Consider the following 24,472-nt stretch of genomic DNA (forward strand, 5'->3'; position numbering starts at 1 on the left):
GAGACTAGTGCTAGTGCAAATACGAATTTAGCCAAATGTCTTTTTCTCTTCAAATCAAACAATATAACACCATTGAGAGCACACTTACGGCTTCGCCAAACATCATCATTTCAATTTTCCAAAATTCAGCTACCACTTTATGTTAAGACCAGATTCAATTCTTATGTAAGATTCTGGTTTGAATCACATCATTCTCCCACCTATCCTCCTCCAGACATTTTATCTTTTAGATGTATTTTTGAGTGCTTTATAGGAGAAAAAAAAATCAAAAGCAATTCTCTCGTCTTGGTGCAGAAATGCATCACTTCCAATGGATGTGGCAATAGCGTGTTGATAGTATGAAAATAGAAGTGGTAAGAGCACCTTCCAGATGCTACATGTGATAAAATAACATACAAGGCGACTGGGTGGCCTTTCCTTTTAGTTTGTGTCCTGAGAGCGATTCTCTTATGTTTTCTTTTTCTTTCCATTACCTGTAACACCTATTCCATGACCCAGTGCTAGTATCAGAGAACCTAGCTATCAAACTATTTCAAGAGATCAACATTAATCCATTTGATTAAGAAAATACTTACTGAACGTCTAATATGTATCAGACACTCTTCTCTGTGCTGGGGACACAGTGCTGAAAACGATGGAAAAATTCTTACATCATGAAGCTTATTTATGTTCTGGGGAAGGAGCACACAGACAATTAAATACACACATACATAAATACATAAATAAATAACTCCAATTAATGACACGTGCTATAGAGAAAAAAAGGGACAAAAGGAGAATATTGGGATGAGCTATGCTAGATTGTGGGAACAAGGATGGTCTCTCTGTAAAGGTAACATCTGTTCTCAGAAGGAAATGTCAAGAAAAACTATACTATGCAAGATATAAGGAAAGCCATTCTAGGCAGAAGAAAAGCACAAATGTAAAACCAATGAAATCCATGAGAATTTACAAGATGTTCTACTCTAACATTATTGTTGAATTTCTAAGAAACTGCTTTATCACAAATCAAGATTTTAAAAAATTCTGGGGCTGCTGGGTGGCTCCATCAATTAAGCATCCAATTTTTTTTTCTTAATGTTTATTTTATTTTTGAGAGAGAGAGAGAGAGCACTAGCAGGGGAGGGGCAGAGGGAGAGGAAGAAAGAGAGAATCCCAAGCAGGCTCCACACTGTCAGTGCAGAGCCCCATGTGGGGCTTGAACTCACAAACCATGAGATCATGACCTGAGGGCAATATCAAGAGTCAGCTGTTTAACTGACTGAACCACTCAGGCACCCCAAGCGTCTGACTCTTGATTTCGGCTCAGGTCATGATCTCAAGGTTCAAGCCCCCTATATGGGGGCTCTGTGCTGACAGGGCAGAGCCTGCTTGGAATTCTCTCCCTCCCTCCCTCCCTCTCTGTCCCTTTCCCCCACTTGCTCTCTCTGTCTCGAAACAAATAAACATTAAAAAATATATATTTTAAAAAAATTCCTTCAATGAAGAAAAAACAAAGGAAGGACCTAAGACATTCCAAACTGTAACAGTTATTTTTCTCAAAAGGATCCCAATAATGAAGGTGAAAGTTTATACAATCTTTAAGCAGACAAGGCATTCAAAATACTGAACAGTCGATCAGAAGGAACACGAGCAGAGATGCTCTTTGGAAGTCAGTGCCAGGAGTATTGCTTTGAGCTATAAACATCCATAAGTACATACAGAACTGGCTGGGAATAGCTTTGCCACAGAATAATAGCCTTTCTTATCCTGTAACATCAGAGCTATGCTGTCAGCATCATGATTTCCATAAATCTTTGTCACTTGTACCACTCATTGCTATAGAGCACCAAGCCATCCAAGAGAGAGCCCGATCCAAAGATCGCCCATCTCCCACCTCAAGGGTAGTCCCAGGTGGAAATTCCAGTAGTAGTCTGGATATTGTAAATTGTATTCCCTAGGTAATCAATTACACTACTGCCGATTTCACGATAAAATCTCATTACTTATTCATTCTACAAGTATTTATGGGGTCCCTACCATGTGCCAGGCCCTGCTCTGGGAACTAGGGTTGCGGTAGTAAACAAAGCAGACTAAGAGTCCTGCTCTTAGGAAGTTTATATTATAATGGAAACGACCAACAATAAACAAGCTACTGAATGAAATGCAAAGCGTTTTATGTAGTGATAAGAAAAATAAGGAGGTGACTGGGAGGCTCAGTTGGTTGAGCTTCCAACTCTTGGTTTGGGCTCAGGTTGTGATCCCAGGGTCGTGGGATGGAGCCCTGTGTTGGGCTCCATGCTGAGTGTGGGGCTTGCTTGGGACTCTCTCTCTCTCTCTCTCTCTCTCTCTCTCTCTCCCTTCCTCAGCCCCTCTGCCTCAATCCCACTCTCTCTTCCTCTCTCTAAGAAAAAAATTAAAAAGAAAAAACAAAATAAAGAAATAAGGAAAAGAAAAATAAGTAAATCAGGGGATAAGAACATGAAATATCAATGGGATTAACATGAAATGGAACAGATTCAAATGTTAGTGGCCTTACTGAGAGGGTGAGTTTGGAACCAAGACCCACAAGAAGTTAGGAATCTAGCTGTGTATTTATTGTGGAGAAAACATCCCAAGAAGAGGAACTGGCAGGTGCCATGGAACAGACCAAGGAGACAAGCATGCCAGCCTAACAAAAGAGCTAGTGAAGACACAGCAGACTGCCCAGTGGAGAGAGAGAGAGAAGACAATTTCAAGAAGCAAGAGGAAAATAAATCATCCCGGCCTTTTGCTCTGAGTGAAACAAGAAGCCAGCGGAGGTTCTGAGTGAAAAAGTGACACGGTACGTTTTATGCTACAACAGAGAGACGATGAATGTTGTTTGCGCATGACGGGACCACGCGTGTGTCTCTGTCCCTCCTTTCCTTTTCGAGAATGTGTATCATCATAAAGAAATTGATTTATCCTATGAGTCTTTCTGTATTCTATAAATGTAATATCGGGAAAGTTCTGGGCTTCAAGACTGTACTCTAAAAAATACCATTTGAATAAAGAATGCCATATACCCATTCTCATTTCCTTCTGGATTTGAGCATTTCTTATTGGCATTATTGTAGACATTAAAAGAAACACTTGACCCAAGAAATCTGAGTAAAACTAAAATTGTAATTAAAAATTCTAATGCCTGGGAATGCAAGCTGGTGCAGCCACTCTGGAAAACAGTATGGAGGTTCCTCAAAAAACTAAAAATAGAACTACTCTAAGACCCAGAAATTGCACTACTAGGTATTTATCCAAGGGATACAGGTGTGCTGTTTCGAAGGGACACATGCACCCCCATGTTTATGCAGCACTATCATCAATAGCCAAGGTATGGAAAGAACCCAAATGTCCCTCGATGGATGAATGGATAAAGAAAATGTGGTATATGTATACAATGGAGTGTTACTCAGCAATCAAAAATAGTGAAATCTTACCATTTGCAACTACGTGGATGGAACTGGAGGGTATTATGCTAAGTGAAATTAGTCAGAGAAAGACAAAAATCATATGACTTCACTCATATGAGGACTTGAAGCGACAAAACAGATGACCATAAGGGAAGGGAAACAAAAATAATATAAAAACAGAGAGGAGGACAAAACAGAAGAGACTCATAAATACGGAGAACAAACTGAAGGTTGCTGGAGGGGTTGTGGGAGGGGGGACGGGCTAAATGGGTAAGGGGCACTAAGGAATCTGCTCCTGAAATCATCACTGCACTAGATGCTAACGAATTTGGATGTAAATTAAAAGAGAAAAGAAAACTAAAACAAGTTAAAAAAAATTCTAATGCCTGTTATTTTCAAGCTCTCCTCAAGATGCGGAACTTAGAGAAATATGAAAATCCCCAAAACTAAAAAAAAAAAAAAAACAACAATTGCACTTCGTCTATCATGTGCATTGACAAATTTCTTCGAGAATCAAGGTGGGTGAGCTATGCTGGCAGGAAGCACAGAGGACAGATCCGTAACCCCTACTCCAATACAAGATTGATCTCTTTTGAGGTAGCCTGTGGAAAACTGACCAGGCAAGACTGCCACAGAGATATGCCAGAACACACAAACCAGAGACAATATGAAGAAGAGAAGGAGACTCAACTAAATAATAACAATTCAGCAATCATAAGTCTATGGGAAAAAAATAGAAGTGTGGGGTTGACCAGAAAAACCGAAATTCCAAAAGATAAATTTCAAAGATAAAAATATTCAAAACACATTCAAGCATAAAGAATTGCTCTTCTGTAGGTAAAATCACGGTCCACCTTCAAACTTCTTTTCCATCCTACATGACCGGAGACACTAGCAAAGAGTTTTGTGAATTAAGAAGTAACCCATAAGGGGCATCTGAGTGGCTCGGTCGGTTGAGCGTCAGATTTGGGCTCAGGTCATGATTTCGTGGTTCTTGGGTTCCAAGCCCCACATTGGGCTCTCTGCTGTCAGCCTGTCAGCACAAAGCCCACTTCTCATCTTCCATACCCTTCTCTGGGCCCCTCCCCTATTTGCGCTCATTCAAAAATAAATAATTTAAGAAAAATGTAAACAGCAAAATCAATCTTCTAACCAGTGAATGATTATTTCAAATAAGGGAGATAACAGAAAGGAAACTTTCTGTGCAGCATTCTGGCCAGTGGAGCTAGAGGAGGCTTTGAATTTTATTGACTTTTCTTAATCAGAGATGAATAGAACAGCTACTAGGCAAGCGTTGGTTTAAAGTCGCCAGTGGTAATAAAATAAGTTGAACATAGAATTTATATAAAATATGGTTACAAAATTCAATACCATGTTAAGAATACATAATGTGGAAAACAGCCCTTTTCTGCTTTCAAATCTCACATACACCTGGTATCTATACCTAATAAGTAGGTGACAAAAAAAAAGCTACAGAAACCTCTCACTTTTGAGTTTAGATGTGATTCTAAATGAAATACTAGCAAATCAAATTCAGCGTATTAAAAATAATACATGGCAAAAAAGGTAATAATACACTGCAAACAAGTAATGTTTATTACAAGAATGTTAGGGTTGTTTAATATTGGAAAATCTAATAATATGGGTCTTACATCATTGGATCAAAAGCAAAAAATATATATAAATAAATAATTGTTTCAAGAGATCTCAGAATGTTTAGCAAAACTCATTAACCCAGCCTGAGCAAACTTTTAGTGATGGTGGAATACAATGAAATTCTTTTTTTAAGTTTATTTATTTTGAAAGAGACAGCACAAGTGGGGAAGGACAGAGAGAGAGGGAGACGGAATCCTAAGCAGCCTCCGCTCTGAGTGTGGAGCCAGACGCAGGGTTCGAACCCACAAAACTCTGAGATCATGACCTGAGGGGAAACCAAGAGCCTGATGCTTAACCCACTTAGCCACCCAGGCGGCCCTTGAAATTCTTTACCATAATAAAGCTTAACTGTCACAACTCACCAACCAACACTATTCTCGACAACTCAATAATTTTGATTCAATGGATATTTATTAAGCTCTACCTAGGATGTGAGTGTGTAAGTTAGAGATAGTCCAGGCAGACAGTCCCTATCTTTCATGGGGTTTACACTGCAATGGAGGGTAAGTTTTTAACGAAGACCCACAAAGAGGTGAAAATTCTAGCTCTGTACTTGTTTGTGGGGAGAATATCCAGGTACAGGATTGAGGGCAGTGAGATGGAATTGACAATTGAACGGAGCACCTGCCATTTCCAATAGAGTAAGAAGCAAGGCTTCTATCGCTTGCCTCACTGTTTCTCATTACCATCTGTCAATTCTCTGGAAGTTCTAGTAACTGCCATAGAAGAAGAAAGAAAAGGAGCCAGGGGGTGGGGGGAGGAGGAGGATGGTGAGGAGGAGAGGTAGAAGGGGTAGGAAGAAAATAACATAGAAGAAGATAAGAACAGAGTAAGAAGAAATGTAGTAATAAAATACAAAAAAGAGAGAACAATTATAAGTAATTGTAGATTATCTAATTCTATAATTAGATAAAAAAACGAATAAAATGTGTTGGAGTGTTTGGATAAATAGCAATAAACATTACTAAAAGTTAATATTGTCTTTATACCAGCAATTTAAACAGAAAGTTTAATGGAAAACAAGCCCAATTGCCAGTACTCACCATATTACAAAATACTTAGGAATAAACTTATAAAGGAAATTTAGGAAATTTACAGAAAATTACTAGGAAATATAGCGAACACCTTAATACACACACACACATACAAAATACGAAGAACCCCTCAAAGAACCACTCCAATTGAGAAACTGATGTAATTTAAGATAAAAAAAATTGAGCAAAAAAAAAATCAATGGTGTTTTTGGAGGGTAGGATATGATAATTTTCTAAACTTAACCTAAATGATAAAATAAGTGCATACATATCAAACAAATTGAAAAACAAGACTAAGGAGAGAAATTTAGAGTACCAGACCTCAGAAGCACACAGAGGTATTTTGTGACCACTAAAATCTTTCTTATTCTGAGGCAATAAGGAAAAAATAATTCCCTAAGTTCTCTTCGTAATCACTCCTATAGCAGACTTCACTCAGTATATTGAATACAAGGGTGTGAAAAAACAAAGATCAAGTGAGTTCATTTGAAAGATCTTACTGCCTCTACTCAACGATTCATGAATCGGGGAGCATCCCACATAGCAGGGAGAAAGGAGCTCCAAGGAGTTGCATGAAATGAAACACTTTCACGAACCTCAGAGAGGAGGCCAGGGAAGTTACACTAGCTAAAAAGTAGATGGGTTGTGGCAAGGTCACCTCTTCCTTTAAGGGACCGCAGGGGTCTATCAGGCAGATGGCCTCATTTGTGCTGACCAGGTAACTCCCGTAATTAGGTTAGGTAGGTAGGGAGTTAAGTCTCTGTTTGGTGACTTGAGGTGTAGCATAAGTGGCTCCAATTCAGACCTATGTGTCTCTCTTTCTTTTTCTTTTCTTTTCTTTTCTTTTTAACGTTTATTTATTTATTTCCAGAAGGACAGAGACAGCTTGAGTGGGGGAAGGGCAGAGAGAGAGGGAGACCGAGAGTCCCAAGCAGGTTCCGCGCCATCAGCACAGAACCCAACTCGGGGCTCGAACTCATGAAACCAAGAGTTGAACGCTTAACCAACTGAGCCACCCAGGTGCCCATTGTCTCTCTCTTAACAGTGACAGCATGAATTCGCTGGCTTTCCAGCGGGAAGTAACATGGCATAGGTAAAAGATGCTGAGTGTTTACCTTTTAAAACCTGAATTCAAATCTTGACCGTAATACTTGGTATGCATGTCATCTTGGAAAATTAACATTTTATACCTTCAACTTCCTCCTTCATAGAACGTTGCTATTATACTTACTTCAGAGTCTATCAGATAGAACATTCACTTAAAAACTAGCAAAGCTGCTGCAAACTTCAGTTTACCCTCAGTGCCTTGCATCTTCTGATCTAAATGTCACTTTTCAACTTGGTGTAAGTCCTTGACTCATTATTTCATGTCCCTGTGCCAGATTTTCTCAGGACACCATCGCTGTTATTCCCTACATCATGGTGGCTCAAAGCCTCAAAATTCTATAGCAGATTCTCTTGCCAACAGCTCTACTTAAATTCCACCAGAGAGAGGAATCCCATGAACTTTTATAGACGAAAAAGAAGAAACCGTTTCCCCCTCTGCCCCACTAGGTAGACACAGGTGCAAGGACACACATGAGGTTGGCCATGACTTCCAGTTGAGACACCTTCAGTATTACAGGCAGCTGAGAATAAACAAGAAGTAGCTCCTGTGGTTTCAATAATTCCTTTTTGCTAAAACTAGAAGCAATTTTCTATGACCTTCACCTCCCTGGACTTTGAAAGCATCTAATTAAACTATAACATATCATCAATCTTAAGATACTCTGAGATTTCAGGGATGATAAAAGTGGACATATGTGCATTCCAGAAATGATGAAATGTGATACCAAGAGAAATTTCTCTTTCTGTGTGGACCCTTGACTGATATTGTATCCTACATTATTGTGTATATTCTGGAGTTTCAAGCTGAGTCTTTTTCTTCTTTGTGTCCTTAACGTAGGGTCTGGTTCAGAGTGATTGTCTATGCAACGTTTATTGTGTGACTACATAAATGAATTCTCTCCCTCACATCACACAAAAACACCTTCTCTGACATGTACACACATAAAGAAAATTACAGAAATTCCATAGTCACCTAATTACCTTACCTAATGTGTTTCTGTTGTTAGTTATTTTGGAATATTATATAAGAAACGTAAGGTAAGTAACTGGACATCTCAGAAAGAAAAGAAAATTGAAAAGTGGCTCATGATATTTAGTTACTCAGCAAGGCCTACTTGTTGATGAATTAACAACCTACTTAGTGAGTGTAGTATTTTGTTGGGGTAAGTTCCCAGCAGTATACCTTCCGTTCTATTAAAACTCTATCTTCAGGATGCCAGGGTGGCTCAATCGGTAAAGCATCTGACTCTTGATTTTGCCTCAGAACATGATCTCACGGGTCATGGGATCAAGCCCCACGTCGGGCTCTGTGCTGACAGCCTGGAGCCTGCTTGGGATTCTCCCCACCTCACGGATTTTCTCTCTCTCTCAAAATAAATAAACATTAAAAAAAAAAACCCTCTGTTTTCAATTATATAAATGTTGATTTTTTTTTACCTGCTATTTTTCAAATGCACTAGCCTGTATCCGTCTATGATATTTAACTTCTCTACGTTTGATGATGGCAATTCTAGGCTTCCTCGAACTTTCTCCTCTTTTAATTTCCCCGAGGCCATGACACTGAACTTCTTCCAGCTTCTCTGCCAGTAACTTCCCCATGATCTCCCTAAGTTTCTTTTTCTTCTTCTTGTTTGAAAGGTATCATACACATTTCAACTCTCTCAGTCTCCTACCGAAAGAGGAACAGTACCCGACTTGAATCACTGCCAACTTTAGTGAAGTCTCCCAGCTTGCTGATTTTAAGCAATTAAAGAGAGATGTAAATATCCACAGCTGCCAATCAATTGATTTTTCTACATTCTGGTATATTTTGCAGATTTGATGGGTACAGTTTTCCTCTCCCCACAGACCGCAGCTGCAAATTTGCAACTTTTGAATTTCTGCTCATTTACCATTTGAAAATTTTGTTTGGAAAAATTAAAACTTTTTTTGTGCTGAAAAAAAAATCAGTCAGCATTCTCTGTAAGTACCATAAAAGGCAAGGATATGGCAGGAGAAAGACCAGTGATCTAGTTGTTAAGAATGGGCTCCAAAGGGCTCTAAAACATACCCCATCCAAATACCTGATACCTCCGATTCCAGCATGAATGGGTTTGGTCGTAAAACTGGAAGTGCCCCAAAGAAATACAATATGAGTAGCATATAGAAACCCTTCTTTAAGCATCCATAGTCCCAAATGCCTAATAATATATTACGACTATTTTACCCATGCCTACGTGTGACTATTTCTACCTCTGAATATTTTGCAAGCAATTGAGTTTTCTTTCTGTGATCTAAAAAACAAACTTCTATGGATTCTTGCTGGGATCAGGTCAATTTTAAACCTTTTTTCCTGTCAACAATACTGAGCAGGTATTGTTCCATTAAACAGAGTTTTGATCCGCATGTCCAATGTGCCAGTGTCCAGAGCAAGATGTAATCCCCGACTCACTCAAATTGCTTATATTTCGCACTGTAATTCATTTATCTTACAAGTGTTTTCTTTACTCACCGTTTCATATTTCAGAATCACCATTTTCTACCTTCAAAGAACACGTTTTGTGGTTACTATAATATTCTTGGAGATGAAGAGTCTTGAACTCAGAGAAGAGAGTTACAGGATCTTTGATAAGAGTTCTTTAACATTCTTCAGGTAGAAATGAAGCCTAAAGAGAAGTGGTCCCAGGAAGAGGTGGGACAAAGGCAAGGCTATTAGCAAAGTTTGAGTACTGTGAATACTGTTGAACAGCTAAGAAACGCTGCTATCAAAGAGATTTCAAGCTGTAAAACATGTCAAAAATCAGTAATTAGATCCAACCCGCTGGCAGAACTCATACAACAAACTCTGCATCTGATCCTAAAAACAGCCACTGTCTTCCTATTCCATTCAATCATAATTCCCTATGGAAGAAAACACCATTCCAGTGGAGAAAGCTATCCCTATCAGTAGATGAAGCAACGTAGTTCATGTCCCTTTCAACACCTCCTCGACGTGGTTAAGAAAGGGATGATGCCTAAGGATTGGCTATGGATGCATCGTCTTTTGCCTGCTTCTAGGTTTATAATCAAAACCCTGTGGGGATGAGGTGCCCATGACCAGACCTTTACATAGAGAACCAAAGGACTCCAGGAAAGAGATAAGGGGGCAGATCAGCAAAACAACCACTCCAGCCGTGATCCTAACAGAGCAACTGGCAGTGATCAGGTAAAACAACACATTTTCAAGAAACAGAAGAGGACGATGGAATAATGAACATCGGGAGGGAAAATGAGTCCAGCCCCTGATAACACCCCCCAGAGTGGAAGCAATGACAGAGGGCATGGAAGCTGCCATTAACCCTGATGACTGTGGAGAGAAAGTGATCAGTATGGGAGTGTGGACACAGAGCCAGACCTCTGAGCCACAGGAAGAATTTTTTTTTCCCAACACAGGATTGCCTGTTTGATTTGTTTTTGTAGCCTGCAAATAAAACATTCCATATGTTTCTGATTGTGAGTGAAATGGAGGGGAAAATAAAACATCCTAGTTTCAAAGTGGGATCCAAATGTTCTCAAATGTCTCCTTCCATGGATGGGGTTTCTATTATGGTCTCCAGAAATACTGTGATGGACAGGGCATACAATTCCTAAAGAATTTGTACAGGTGTCTGAGCAATATGATTCTTTTCTGAAGCCTATTTAAATTCTTCTGTTTCTTATATGGGAAAGCATGATTTTTTTTTAATACCATTTGGACATGATTGATTGCATCTAATGTTAAATTTAAGAACTGTGATGACTAAAACTTCTAATTATTAGGTAAAAAATCATATTTCAGATAATACCCACAAGTTTAGGCTTAGGACACAAGATAAGTTGAAAAATACAGGGAAATACGGAGATATCAGAAAAATGCCCAGTTTAGCCACTTCCTTTAGAAAAATGTTTTCATCTATCAAAAAAATTCATTGCAGATGATTTGGGAGAGATTGTAGTATTTTAATATATGTATGTTTTTTAAATTTACATTTTAGCTAAAGACACTGTACAAGTCGGTTTTTATGCAAAGATTACCTAACTACTAATCCATGATTTGGTTTCATTTTTATGGATTGCAATCTCATATTTAAGTAACTCAACTAAAAAAGACTTTGCTACAAGCTGTGTGGGGAGACCCTAACTCATTTTTTTTTCCAATTAGTAAAATTTCCCCATATAAGCAATTGAATAATGTATCCCCTTTACTAAAGGTTTCCAGTGGTTCTATAATGATATTAGATGTTAACTGGTATGTTTCAGGGAGTATTTCCAGGCCGTTGGTACCACATGAATCTGGCTGTTGATTCTTGGATCCTCACTATAGTTTCTATTTGTTGTCATTTAATAATGCTTTTAAATAGTCCACTGGGGAAGCCTCACTACATTCTCTTTTTCTTTTTTAATTTTTTTTAATGGTTGTTTATTTTTGAGAGACAGAGCATGAGATGGGGAGGGGCAGAGATAGGGAGACACAGAATCCAAAGCAGACTCCAGGCTCTGAGCTGTCAGCACAGAGCCAGACTCGGGGCTTGAACTCATGAACCATGAGATCAAGACCTGAGCCCGAGTGGAATGTTTAACCGACTGAGCCACACAGACATCCCACTACGTTGTCCTTTTAATTTTACTTCTTAGTTATATATTCCTTCAGAGGTATGTACAAGTATTTTGTCCAATTTAAAAACATCACATTGGAACAGGGTTAAATTAAAATATGTAAATTGACCAGAAAATTTTTTTTTAATTTTTTTAACGTTTATTTATTTTTGAGACAGAGAGAGACAGAGAATGAACAGGGGAGGGGCAGAGAGAGAGGGAGACACAGAATCCGAAACAGGCTCCAGGCTCTGAGCGGTCAGCACAGAGCCCGACGCGGGGCTCGAACTCACGGACCATGAGATCATGACCTGAGCCGAAGTCGGACGCTTAACCGACCAAGCCACCCAGGCGCCCCGACCAGAAAATTTTAATAAAATTAACTACTATACCTAGGCTGGTCTTTTGCTGCTCTTCCAATATCTTCAGGAATCTCGCTTCTCTGATTCCTCCCTGCCTTGAATACTCCCTTCCCCAGATATTGACAAAGCTTGTCCCGTAAAGCAAGCACATAAACAATTCTTAATACATGTCTTTTGAAGAAATGAATGTGTGAACTAGGTGCCACCCACATTCAGTAGCTTGTGACTCTCCAGTGAGGTCACTGTAATCAGCAGATTCCCAGTCTTCACCTTTCCTACAGCCGTTCTCCAAACGCTTTCCTGAACTTTCTCTCCGCAGGGGTGGGTGAAGGGGGAGTGGCTTCACATTCAATTATGGCCGCAGGAAAGTCAACAGCTTTCCACTGCCTCTAAGGCTCTTACAGTCATTGAGGGCTCGTGCCTGAAATGACTATACTCAGTGAAGAATAGACGTTTCCCTCAGATTGCTTTCCACAAGTCTGTCATGTATTTCGAGCATTAAGCTAACGTTTATGAAGCACCTACCGGGGGTCAGACATGCTGAGAATATCCTGTAAATAAGTTCTGTTGATGCTCACAGCAATCTTGCCGGGTATGTTGTATCAACTCCCATATTAGTAGATGTAAAATCATGGAGTTGAAATAAATTGTCCAAGGAGACATAACCAGCATGGAGCAGACCCATGGTCTGGACATAATCAAACACTTCAAAGCCAGACATTCTCTCTCTCTCTCTCTCTCTCTCTCTCTCTTTTCCTTTCTTTCCCTCTGTGTCTCTCTCCCTTTCCCTCTCTCCTTCTCCTTTTCTGTCCTTCTCCCTCCTCTCTCTCCCCCTGTCTCTTCCTCTCTTTCCCTCTGTCTCTCTCTCCCCCTCTTCCTCCGTGTCCCTCTCCCTCCCTCTCTCTTCCCCTCTTTGTCTCTCTCTTTCCCTCTCTTTCTTGTGAAGACACTGTGTTTCTATCCACAATTAACTACTCTGAAAAACTGAGGTCACAGTTACCAAGACTGCCCTCACTTTTGACACTGACTTCAAGTTCAGAGAGTTCCCCAAATGACCTCTAGTTTTTCTAATGTCCTAGGAAGACTCACAGAACACACTAAAAGCTGTTATAGGTAGTTATGTTCTTTTACAGGGACAGGGCATAGATTAAAATCAACCAAAGGAAGGCGTGCACAGGGCAGAGTCCGGGAGGGTACCAAACACAAATGTTCAGGAGGTATTATCTTGCCAGCACTGATGTGTGATAGTACTCAGAGTATTGCTAGCCAGGGGATCTCACTGAGTCTTTAATGTCCAGAGTTTTTCTTGGGGCTTCATTATGAAGGTATTGATTAATTGCCTGAATGGTTGAACTCAGTCTCAAGATCAATTACTACCGTGTGACTGAAATCACGGTTGCACTTTCTATTACGGGCCGCTCCCACCCCAAGTCTATCAGGCACAACTGTCTGCACCCTAAGATCCGGTAAAAGCCTCTGTCTTAAACAAATGCGCTCCTATCAGATACGACGTACGGAACCTCCTGGAATCTGAGGGCAATAGACAGAACTCCGTCTTTCCACAAGGCCAGGTTCTTCACTCCCCAGCACCCGAATTAGCCATGAAGCCTTCAACATCTCCTTCTGAAGACAAAATGGCCCGTTATGGAGGCCAGGGTGCTTTCACGAGTCACACAAACAAACTTAAACTTGTGGACCCAGGCTAGTCACTTTAACACACTGGAGACAGGCTGACACGTGCACAGACCAGATCCGCTCATCACGTCAGCTGTTTCCTCAAGTGCTGTGCTCTGTCGCTCGAAGCTGGTTAGGGCTTGGCAGGTTTTTACAGTACTAAGTTGAGAAAAAGCTCAGATGACAGTGAAAGTAAAGCATCAGGACTGTAAACTGCTAATTGCTAATTCCATGTGTTTGCAAGGCAAACAGCGGCGAGAAGTATCAGTGGTGAGAAATCCTTTCAGTTTGTACTTACATAGCTAATAGAAAAATGGAATTATGTGAAATCATATCTCTCACTAATTGTGTCCTCATCTCCAAATCAAGAATCCTTAATGTAAAGATTAAGATTGCTGAGTTTAAATCCCAGCTTTCCAGAGCGTTTGCTCTGTATTTTTATGCAATCTACTTAATCTTCTCTCTCTGTTTTGGGGATACAGGACCTATGAGCAATGCAATACCATGCATTATAAAAATGATTAGCTTATACTCTGAATTCAGGTTGCCTGCGTTCAAATCCAACTTATGATGTACGCCGGCCGAGTGCTTCTCAGTGGGTTTCTCAGTCTTTCTGGACTTCGGTTCCCCCATTTATAAAATACCACGAATCCATTAAAGTTTTTGTCATAGAAAAACCGCTCAGTGTGTGTTATCTATTATTATTATTATTATTATTATTATTATTACTAAAGCATTGGGATGAGGTGAAAAACAGCTGGTTACAATTTCTTGCTGTTAAATATGCCTAATCCAAAATGGCTTGGTGTTAACGGAGTTTCAGATCAGCTAGGCTACTAATACAGAACTTTGGGAAACAAAACGTTCCTGACTATAGCTCAGAGCATCACTATCACCAGTGGTTAGTATAAACCAGAAGGATAGAAGACAGTGGGCGAGGGGCACCTGGGTGGCTCAGTCGGTTGGGCGTCCGACTTCAGCCAGGTCACGATCTCGCGGTCGGTGAGTTCGAGCCCCGCATCAGGCTCTGGGCTGATGGCTCAGAGCCTGGAACCTGTTTCCGATTCTGTGTCTCCCTCTCTCTCTGCCCCTCCCCTGTTCATCCTCTGTCTCTCTCTGTCTCAAAAAAAATAAAACATTAAAAAAAAATTAAAAAAAAAAAAAAAGAAGACAGTGGGCGACCTGGTGTGGCTTTTGCTAAAATAAAGAATGTTAATTTCAAAAACAATAATAACTATAGACATGCACAATGTAATGGTTAATAGTATTGTCCTTTCTCTAACACCCCCAGTGATCTCCCTGGGAGGGAGGGGGGTTTCCACTGAGAAAAAAAGAAAAGTATTATGTTTCTACCCTTTTATCAATGACAAAATACAGAACCATTGAGATTGGTTTTCAATCCACTAAGGAGGCAGAATGGAGAATATAATGTAGTTAAAGAAGGGTGATGCACAGGTAATCTCCTCAGGGAGCCCTTTTCTTTTCTTTCTTTTTCATTCGGAGGTTGATATTCATTAATCACTGGGTTTTTTTAATCTACTTTGGTCTTTACTCCTCTTTTTGGTAAAGATTTGTTACTGTGACCACTTTGCTAATTGCTCTCCAGTTTAAAATAAGATCAGAAATAGTTTGTTGGCAAAAATATATGGTTAAATGTGTCCATTCATAAATATGAATCATAAGAATAACAATAATAAATAATATATTTATGACATATATTTCAATTATACATTATAGCACATATTATACATAGGTTATATAATTTGTATCTCTACAGACTGTATATTTATAAGTATACATTGTGATATAGTAGGTACTATCATAACTTCCATTATTATTGAGTATTTTTATGTGATCTACAACGTACTTGGTTCTACTATTATCCCTAAATACTATACTATTGTCTTCAATTTTTAGATGAAAGCACAGAGATTCTGGGAAGATAAGTGAGTTTTCTGGACTCACACACAAAAATTGCAGAGCTAGTACATGAATCCTGATCTCTGACAAAAAGGTTCATGACCTTGCCGATATTCCACGGTGCTAATGAGAAAGAAAAGCAAATTAAGAATAATATCCACGGTATCCTGATGCTTAACATATACACATCACATCCTAAACACCGTACTAAATGTTTTACTCTCATTATCTGAGGAAATAGTTTCAAAAAAATCAAATATTTGATCAAGTCTGTAGTTAGGGACTTTCCAGAATATGTCATGCCCTAAAACTTTTCTTTGATTTAATGGCGTCTCTTATTTTGAGGACATCTTGAACATTCCTGGCATATTCACTCATGTGAGAGCTGTCAAAACTCCAGCCACTGTGAAAGATCAGGGCCCCAAAGTTAAAAAGATCTGAATTCTATAATTAACAAGCCATGATCTTATTACTGATCTGTCACACTATGAGACTCTTTGAGGTCTGAGTCAAGTCCTTGGTTCCTTTATCTTTGAATGTGTTGTCAATAAAGAAGTAAATTCAATATATCTACAAATGACATTAAATATATCACAACATAGAGAAGTTTAGGCACACTTGGGCAATGGATGCTATTATTGCTAAGCTGTCTTACTTCCAAAAAGGGAATCATTGGGGCGCCTGGGTGGCGCAGTCGGTTAAGCATCCGACTTCAGCCAGGTCACGATCTTGCGGTTCGTGAGTTCGAGCCCCGCGTCAGGCTCTGGGCTGATGGCTCAGAGCCTGGAGCCTGTTTCCGATTCTGTGTCTCCCTCTCTCTCTGCCCCTCCCCCGTTCATGCTTTGTCTCTCTCTGTCCCAAAAATAAATAAACGTTGGAAAAAAACTAAAAAAAAAAAAAAAAAGGGAATCATTGCACAATGGGATGAAAGCAGAATATTATCTAGGAGGAAACAGAGAGCCAGAACCTAAAATCTACCTCATTTCTTATAAAATTTCGTTTGCTCTCATGTGAGTACCTCTGTAAAGGCCTATTAGCATTGATTTCTTATCCATTTGTCATATGTCAATGTTCACTTGAGATGTACTTGGCATTTGCCTATCATAAAAAGTGGGGATCGGCAGATTTGTGTCAACTTAACTTTTAACCAAAACGCTATGCAATTGGACAGAAAAGCAACGTTAACATTATGCATTTGATTCAAGTTCCTGTGTTCAGTGGGCTCACATTTTAGAGTGCCCATCTTGAAAATTCTAATGCATGTCAAATCAGTATGTAAATACCAGCAATTCCGGGGAGATTTGCAATGTAGAGCCCTATGCTAATGAGCACCATCCCAGAGAACTGGAGGTTTTCCTTTCCCTCTGAAAGGTGACTGGAGAATACTATGGGAAAGTGGATTGACTCATGAGGTTGTTTGGACCCTCTAAGCTGGTAATAGATGTAAAGTGCCAGACCAGGGCCTAGAATTGTATACCAGTGATAATAAAGAGTAAATGAATATTAGTTCAAAGCCCCAGTAACAAAACCCAGATACCGGGTTAACTAAGGGAAACTTAAAATCTACACATTTTACATTCAATGCAGAAAAAAATGTTCTTATTCAGCCAATTTTGGAAACTTGCAAGTTTCAAGATGAAGATGTCCTCCTCATCAGGCATTTCAAAAGCGTGACTGGAGGTCTGTTGTTAACCTTTATTTGTGAAGAGGGAAAGGTATGGCCGTATCTCTGGTTACGGTACCATTTAAAATTTGCTTTCTTGGGGCGCCTGGGTGGCGCAGTCGGTTAAGCGTCCGACTTCAGCCAGGTCACGATCTCGCGGTCCGGGAGTTCGAGCCCCGCGTCGGGCTCTGGGCTGATGGCTCAGAGCCTGGAGCCTGTTTCCGATTCTGTGTCTCCCTCTCTCTCTGCCCCTCGCCCGTTCATGCTCTGTCTCTCTCTGTCCCAAAAATAAATAAACGTTGAAAAAAAATAAAATAAAATTTGCTTTCTTGGGGAGCCTGGGAGGCTCGGTTGGTTAAGCGGTTAAGTCAGCTAAGCTCCTGATTTCCGCTCAGTTCAAGATCTCACAGGTTTCTGAGTTCAAGCCCGCATGTCTGGCTTTGTACTGACAGTTAACAGAACCTGCTTGGAATTCTCTCTCCTCTCTCTCTGCCCCTACCCCCTGCTCGCACTCGCTTGTGCGCTCTCTCTCTCAAAATAAATAAAAAAATAAAAATAAATAAAATTTGCTTTCTTATTCTTTGTCCCACTTTCACTGTAGAATGGCTCACGGCTACTCCTAATAAAATATTGGGGAGACAATGTGATATAACAAGACCCATCCTGGTCTAACCAATTCTAACATGCCCTAGCCCCAACACTATTATTTATTTGCTATGTGAAGTTTCTAGCATTTATTTATTTTTGAGAGACAGAGGGAGACAAGGCATGAGCAGGAGAGGGGGTAGAGAGAGGGAGACACAGAATCTGAAGCAAGCAGGCGCCAGGCTCTGAACTGTCAGCACAGACTCAACGTGGGGCTCGAACCCACAAACCATGAGATCATGACCTGAGCCAAAGTCGGAGGTTTAACCGACTGAGCCACCCAGGCGCCCCTGCTATGTAAACTTTCTAAAGCTCTATATACTAGAAAAAGGATAAGACATAACTCATTCTTCTAAAGGTTATTGCAGGAACTAAATGTAACATCCTTTAGCAAATAGAAAGTACTGTGCGTGGGGTGCCTGGGTGGGTCAGAGGGTTAAGTATCCAGCTCTTGAAATTCCACTCAGGTCATGATCTCAGGGTCGAAAGTTCAAGCTCCGCGTCCAGCTCTGCACTGACATTTCAGAGCCTGCTTGGAATTCTCTCTCCTCCCTCTGCCCCTCCCCTGCTCTCGCTCACAGGTGCACTTTCTCTCTCTCTCTCTCTCTCTCTCTCTCTCAATAAATAAATAAACTTAAAAATTTTTTACCTTAAAAAAACAAATGAAACTTGCTTCCTTATTCATTTTCCTGCTTTCATTATAGAGTGGTTCACAGCTACTCCTAATAAAATACTGGGGAGACAATGTGGGATAACAGAAAGATCCATCCTGGTCTGACCAATTCTAACCTGCTGTACCCCCAACACTATTATTTTATAGTGTTTATAGAATAGCACATAACTCATTCTTCTAAGGGTTATTGCAAGAACTAAATGTGACAGACTTTCGCAAATATAAAATACTATGTAGGGGGGCACCTGGGTGGCTCCAAGGGGTAAGCCTCCAACTCCTGATTTTGGCTCAGGTCATTATCTTATGGTGGTGAGATCAAGCCCCATGTCAAGCCCTGCTTCAAGCTCCTCGCTGAGCTTGGAGCCTGCTTGGGATTCTCTCTCTCCCTCTCTCTTGGCCTCTTCCCTGCTCGTTCTCTCTCTCTCTCTCTCTCTCTCTCTCTCATAAATAAATAAGTAAGTAAATAAATATTTACAAAATAAAGCAGGGTGTGGCTGCAGGTAATACTATTGACGACATCTTGTACTTGTCCTTTCTCACAGAATAAATAATACCATGCCTCCAAAGTTTGGAAGATATCTTCAGTCAGTGTAAGCGTTCTGGAAAGGGGCTCCTCCACATTTAAATTATTTTTTAAAAGCAGCCTATTAGAGTGCCTTTGAAGAGTTTACACTGCAGTTTCTCCCGCATCTATGGATCTTTTCCTCTTGTAAAATCCCAGGGCATTTCAAATAAGGAAAGGTCATTTAGCTCCTCTGGTCGATTATAGCTGTGATCCATTTCCCCAACGAGAAGCAAGGGAAGTGTTTCTCAATGTGTATCAGGGAAAAAAACTCTTAGACCATTAAGACTAAAACATTGCATATGCCACCAGCAGTAGGCACCTAATTTCATCACAGACGATTGATGATTCTGCCATCCGGGCTGAATCAGATCCGGGACACTGGGACTCCGCGCTTCGGGAGGGAGGCAGGTTCACTGCAGCCTTCATCCAGTTTAAAAAATATTTTATTGACACATAGAGCATTCAGAGTCATAAAAATATATCATGTTTATCACTGCTTTTATGGCATGCATAGATATGACACAGGGGCATTGAGCCGTACAGTATTAGACAAGCGTTTATTTCACTCCTAAGCTGCTACGAATAATGCAGTGCTCAGCTTCTATCCTCTGAGCAGACAGGACAGATTTCATCAGAAATAAACACAGAAGAAAAAACAGAAAAATCAATGCAGATGCATATATTAGTGAAATGTCCTGATTGGGTTTTGTACGTGCTAAACAAGCCTGTTAGTAATCCTCCCGTGCACATTTCTGCCAAAGGCATCAGGTTTTGAAAAATGATCATGTTTCATGGATGTGGGAATACGGCCAGGAAATTTACCTGTAAGCACTTTGACTAACACCCATAGTTTATGATTACATTATCACCCAGACTCTGATACACATTTTTATGGAGAGCTGTTTCCTGAAGAATTATGATCTGAGACATTTGGTTTTTGAGTTACTGAGTGGACAAATAGTTACGAATGGCTCTAGATTGAAACAAACACAATTCTCCATTGCCTAGAGCCCCTTTAGGGCAAAGCTGGAGGGGGGAGAAGGGTTACAAGGGGAGCGGAGAGAAGACTGACATTTGCATATAAATGGCAAGTGTAAGTAAGTGGAAAGGAAGCATTAAGAAATTTGCATCTGATTTAAGCCTTGTACTTATTCAGCAGAACACCCCTGTCACAACTTGTTGGGCTGTGTTAGAATGGGAGCCAGGGGCAAAGACAATGTGGAAAAAGATGGTGGGAAATGAAGCCTTTCTAAACATGGATCGCATATCTGCCAAGTCCGCAGAGAAAATTCTAGACCTTCCTATGGAGTGATACATCCTGGCCCTGACTAAATATTTAGCTCACCTGCAGGCACAGAAAAATCTCCCCTTACCCAACGCCCTCTTCCTATAGCCTCCCTAAAGGTTATTTTTCTTCTGAGACACCATCGGACTTTCCTTTGTGTTGAAGCACATGCATATGAATTTTTTGTCGAGGTGGCTTAAACTTTTTCAAGGCAGGAACCATCTCATGAACGTACACATACCCCGTAACGCCCACTATCTATGATAGTGGGCAAATGGCATAGATTAGGCCCTAAAGAAAAAAAAAATGGCGAATGAGCGAATAAAGAAAGAAAAGCTGGATTGCAGAGTGGCATCATTATACTGCTCTGCTTATAGTGTTGCTTCATTCATGAGCAGAGACGCATCACCATCAGTAAGAACTCTTGAAAACAGAAAATTTAGAGAAGACGTGGTCTTGTTAAGAAAACGAGAAGGATGGCTTCTGGGTGGCGCCTGGGTGGCTCAGTCGGTTGAGCGTCTAGGGGCGCCTGGGTGGCTCAGTCGGCTGATTGTCCGACTTCGGCTGAGGTTATGGTATAGCGGTTCATGGGTTCAAGCCCTTCATAGGGCTCTGTGCTGTCAGCTCAGAGCTGTTTATGAATAAACATAAAAAAAAAAAAATAGAGGCACCTGGGTGGCTCAGTCTGTTAAGTATCTGACTTTGGCTCAGGTCATGATCTCACGGTTTGTGGGTTTGAGCCCCGTGTCCTGCTCTGTGCTGACAGCTCAGAGCCTGGAGCCTGCTTACTTCGGATTCTGAGTCTCCCCGTCTCCCTTGCCCGTGCTCTGTCTCTCATTGTCTCTCAAAAACAAATAAACATTTTTGAAAAAAATTTTAAAGAAAGAAAACGAAAAATACAATAAATACTGCCTTTGTTGCAGAAGTACCTATTTCTTGTTCCAAGTGTTTCCAATTTAGGACTTGATTTTCTCCGTGTCCAAGAGAAGCCTACGTGAGCCGATAGGGTCTCCAAATCAGACGACGAGCCGTGGCAGACGTACCTACAGCTTGATATCAAAGAACAAAGCAAGAAAAAGTTTTCTTGTCACTAAAAGTAAAGGTACACATTATTTTGTTTTATTGTGTTTAAAACCCGTCGTCAGCTGCCCTATAATGAGCTAGGCAACAGCCGGTTTCTTTTGTAATAACCTGGTAAGACATATTGAATGCTCTTCTGTATTCTAGAATGCGAGTCGCAGGGAGGGAGTGGTTGGGCTCCTTTGCGCTATGGAGTCATTACCTGTTCAGGATGGCTTGCTCTCGAGGATTGCAAAGAATTGCAGGCAGGCACTCTCCCCTTGGTGGAACAATTGCTCATACAGAGTTTAACTTGTCTCTGGCTTCCGAGATACTTTCTGAAGTGTGCTTTTTAGAGAAGGGGGAAAAAAGTTGTTTGCAACTGAGAAGTACAAAGAAAGGCAAAGGGAAAATGATGTATGTTTCGTTCCTCTTCTTCTTTTCAAGCAGCACTATTTAAAGAGGTGCTCCCCAGCTGCCCACCGCATCTAGTAAGTATCCTAGTAGGTAAAAGAGTGAAAAGTTGTATCAGCTCTATGAGTCACCTGCTGTGTAACTTGGGTAAGTTACTTAATTTCTCTGTTGTCTCCATTTTTTTTTTTATCTGTAAAACAGGGGACAATAAAATTGTTTCTAAGGAATAACTGAGTAGACACATTAAAGCACTTAGAACAGGGGTGCTTGGGTGGCGCAGTCAGTTGGGCGTCCGACTTCAGCCAGGTCACGATCTCACGGTCCGGTCCGGGAGTTCGAGCCCCGCGTCAGGCTCTGGGCTGATGGCTCAGAGCCTGGAGCCTGTTTCAGATTCTGTGTCTCCCTCTCTCTCTGCCCCTCCCCTGTTCATGCTCTGTCTCTCTCTGTCCCAAAAATAAATGAAAGCGTTGAAAAAAAAAATTTTTTTTTTAAATAAAGCACTTAGAACAGTGCCTGACACATAGTAAGCGTGCTGTGTTAAATACTATTTGGGAGTTCAAAAAGGTTATTTGGGAATCACTGGACAATATTTTCTTTTTTCTTTTTTTTTTTTTTGTTTGTTTTTTAATATTTGCTTTTCTTGCTTCTTTTGTGATGTGGAAATGTTGGGGTTGGAGACAAAGGCCAAGAAAGAATTCTTGAGATGTCTTTAGTGTGAAAAGGTGGTTTCATTAAAGCACAGGGACAGGACCCATGGACCCTTGGGTAGAAAGAGCCTTCCTGGGATTGTGAGGAGGGACTGATTATATACTTGGGAGTCGAGGGAGGTAAAGTCAAGGGGAAGTTTCCAAAAGGATTTTCATACGCGAAAGAAGACTCGGGATCCTGGAGGATTATCCCGCTAAGGTTGTTTTTCCCCCTAGCAAAGTATGAATATTAAGTACAAACTCCCAGTTGGGAGTTCCTGGAAAATGTCTGACTCCTCCTGCCTCAAGTATTTGTCAATGGGCTGCAGGTTATAAGGGGATTTAATTTTATCTGGATTTAATCCTTCTGGCTTTGTTTCCCTCATCATTTTACATCCCAGTTTACAGCAGGACAAACTGGCTCCCCAGGTTGAACTCTTCTTTTCCACCCCTCCATTGCCACCGTCTCCCAAGTCCCAATTCCTTCCTTCTCAGCTTGTAATGCTATCACATTCCTGTTAAAAATCTAAGTGTTAAGCATTGACCTAAACACTTGGCATCCGCTGAGAAAATGCAGTGAGATTTCATTGTCCCCTGAATGAGGTTTCGACTCCTGAGGCTACCGTTCTAGTGTTCCATCCTCTTGGTGAAATGGTCCTTCCCTTCTCCATCTTTTATCTCCGGCTGCCCCATCCACTTTCCTTATGCCACCCCCAATGGGGACAACTCATCATTCTTCAAACATATCTGACCACATTAATCTCTGTTCCTTCTACCTGGAATGACTTTCTCCTCCAAACTTGCCTTTCCTTCCAGACTAAAACTTCTATGTTATTTCTTATGAAAAAATTGGCCCTGATTCACCCAGGCAGAAAAAAATAACTTACCCCTCCAGATTTTGATATCATTTTCCCATGGCTTCCAAATGGAAGTGTTACGCTAAGCCTCACTGATTTGTATGTCTCTCTTACCTCCACCAATCAACCATTTGCCCCCCGAATGCTGAAAATGAAGCAAATGGCACCCTCCTTGACAGATACCTGAAAAACAACAGTCTCGTGAATCAACACATCTGCCCTCACACACAGAAACATGGGTTTGACAGAAAGCCTCTATTCCTAATACAAGAAGTAAAGGCATCGCCTCATACTCATTCAGGGAATAGTTATTGGGAAGCAAATATTGCCAGGATTTGAGCCTGGTGCCAGATATATAAAAATGAAAGTCTTTGACCTTGAGAACTTCGAGACATTTGCAGCCTTTTCTTGAAGACTATACTTAGGCAGATAAATTACAGCTTGGTAAGCCCTAGCGTGTGTTGTAGACATAAATAACCATGCCTGAGGGACATCTAGGCAGGCTTCCCATGAGAGATAGCATTTGGATTGAATCCTTGGAGGAGTTTTCCAGGTGAGATGATTGAGAATGGCAACCACGGAGAGGGAAAAGCATGATCCAAGGGATCAAGTTAAGAAAGGAACTAAGTAATAATTAGAAAAATTAGCATTTATTAAGTTCGTATTATGTGCCAAGCACATGCTAAGCTCCTTAATTATCATTATAAATTTAGGAGTTAGGTATGGTTATTATTTCCATTTTACCAAAGAAGAAAAAAAAAACTGTGGTATATTAGGGTTCTCTAGAAAAACAGAACTAATAAAGTCCTTCTCTCCCTCTCTTTCCTTCTCTTTCTCCCTCTCTCTGTCTCTCTCTCTCTTTCTCTGTA

This window comes from Felis catus, chromosome B3 (genome assembly GCF_018350175.1).
Source record: "Felis catus isolate Fca126 chromosome B3, F.catus_Fca126_mat1.0, whole genome shotgun sequence".
Lineage (NCBI taxonomy): Eukaryota > Metazoa > Chordata > Mammalia > Carnivora > Felidae > Felis > Felis catus.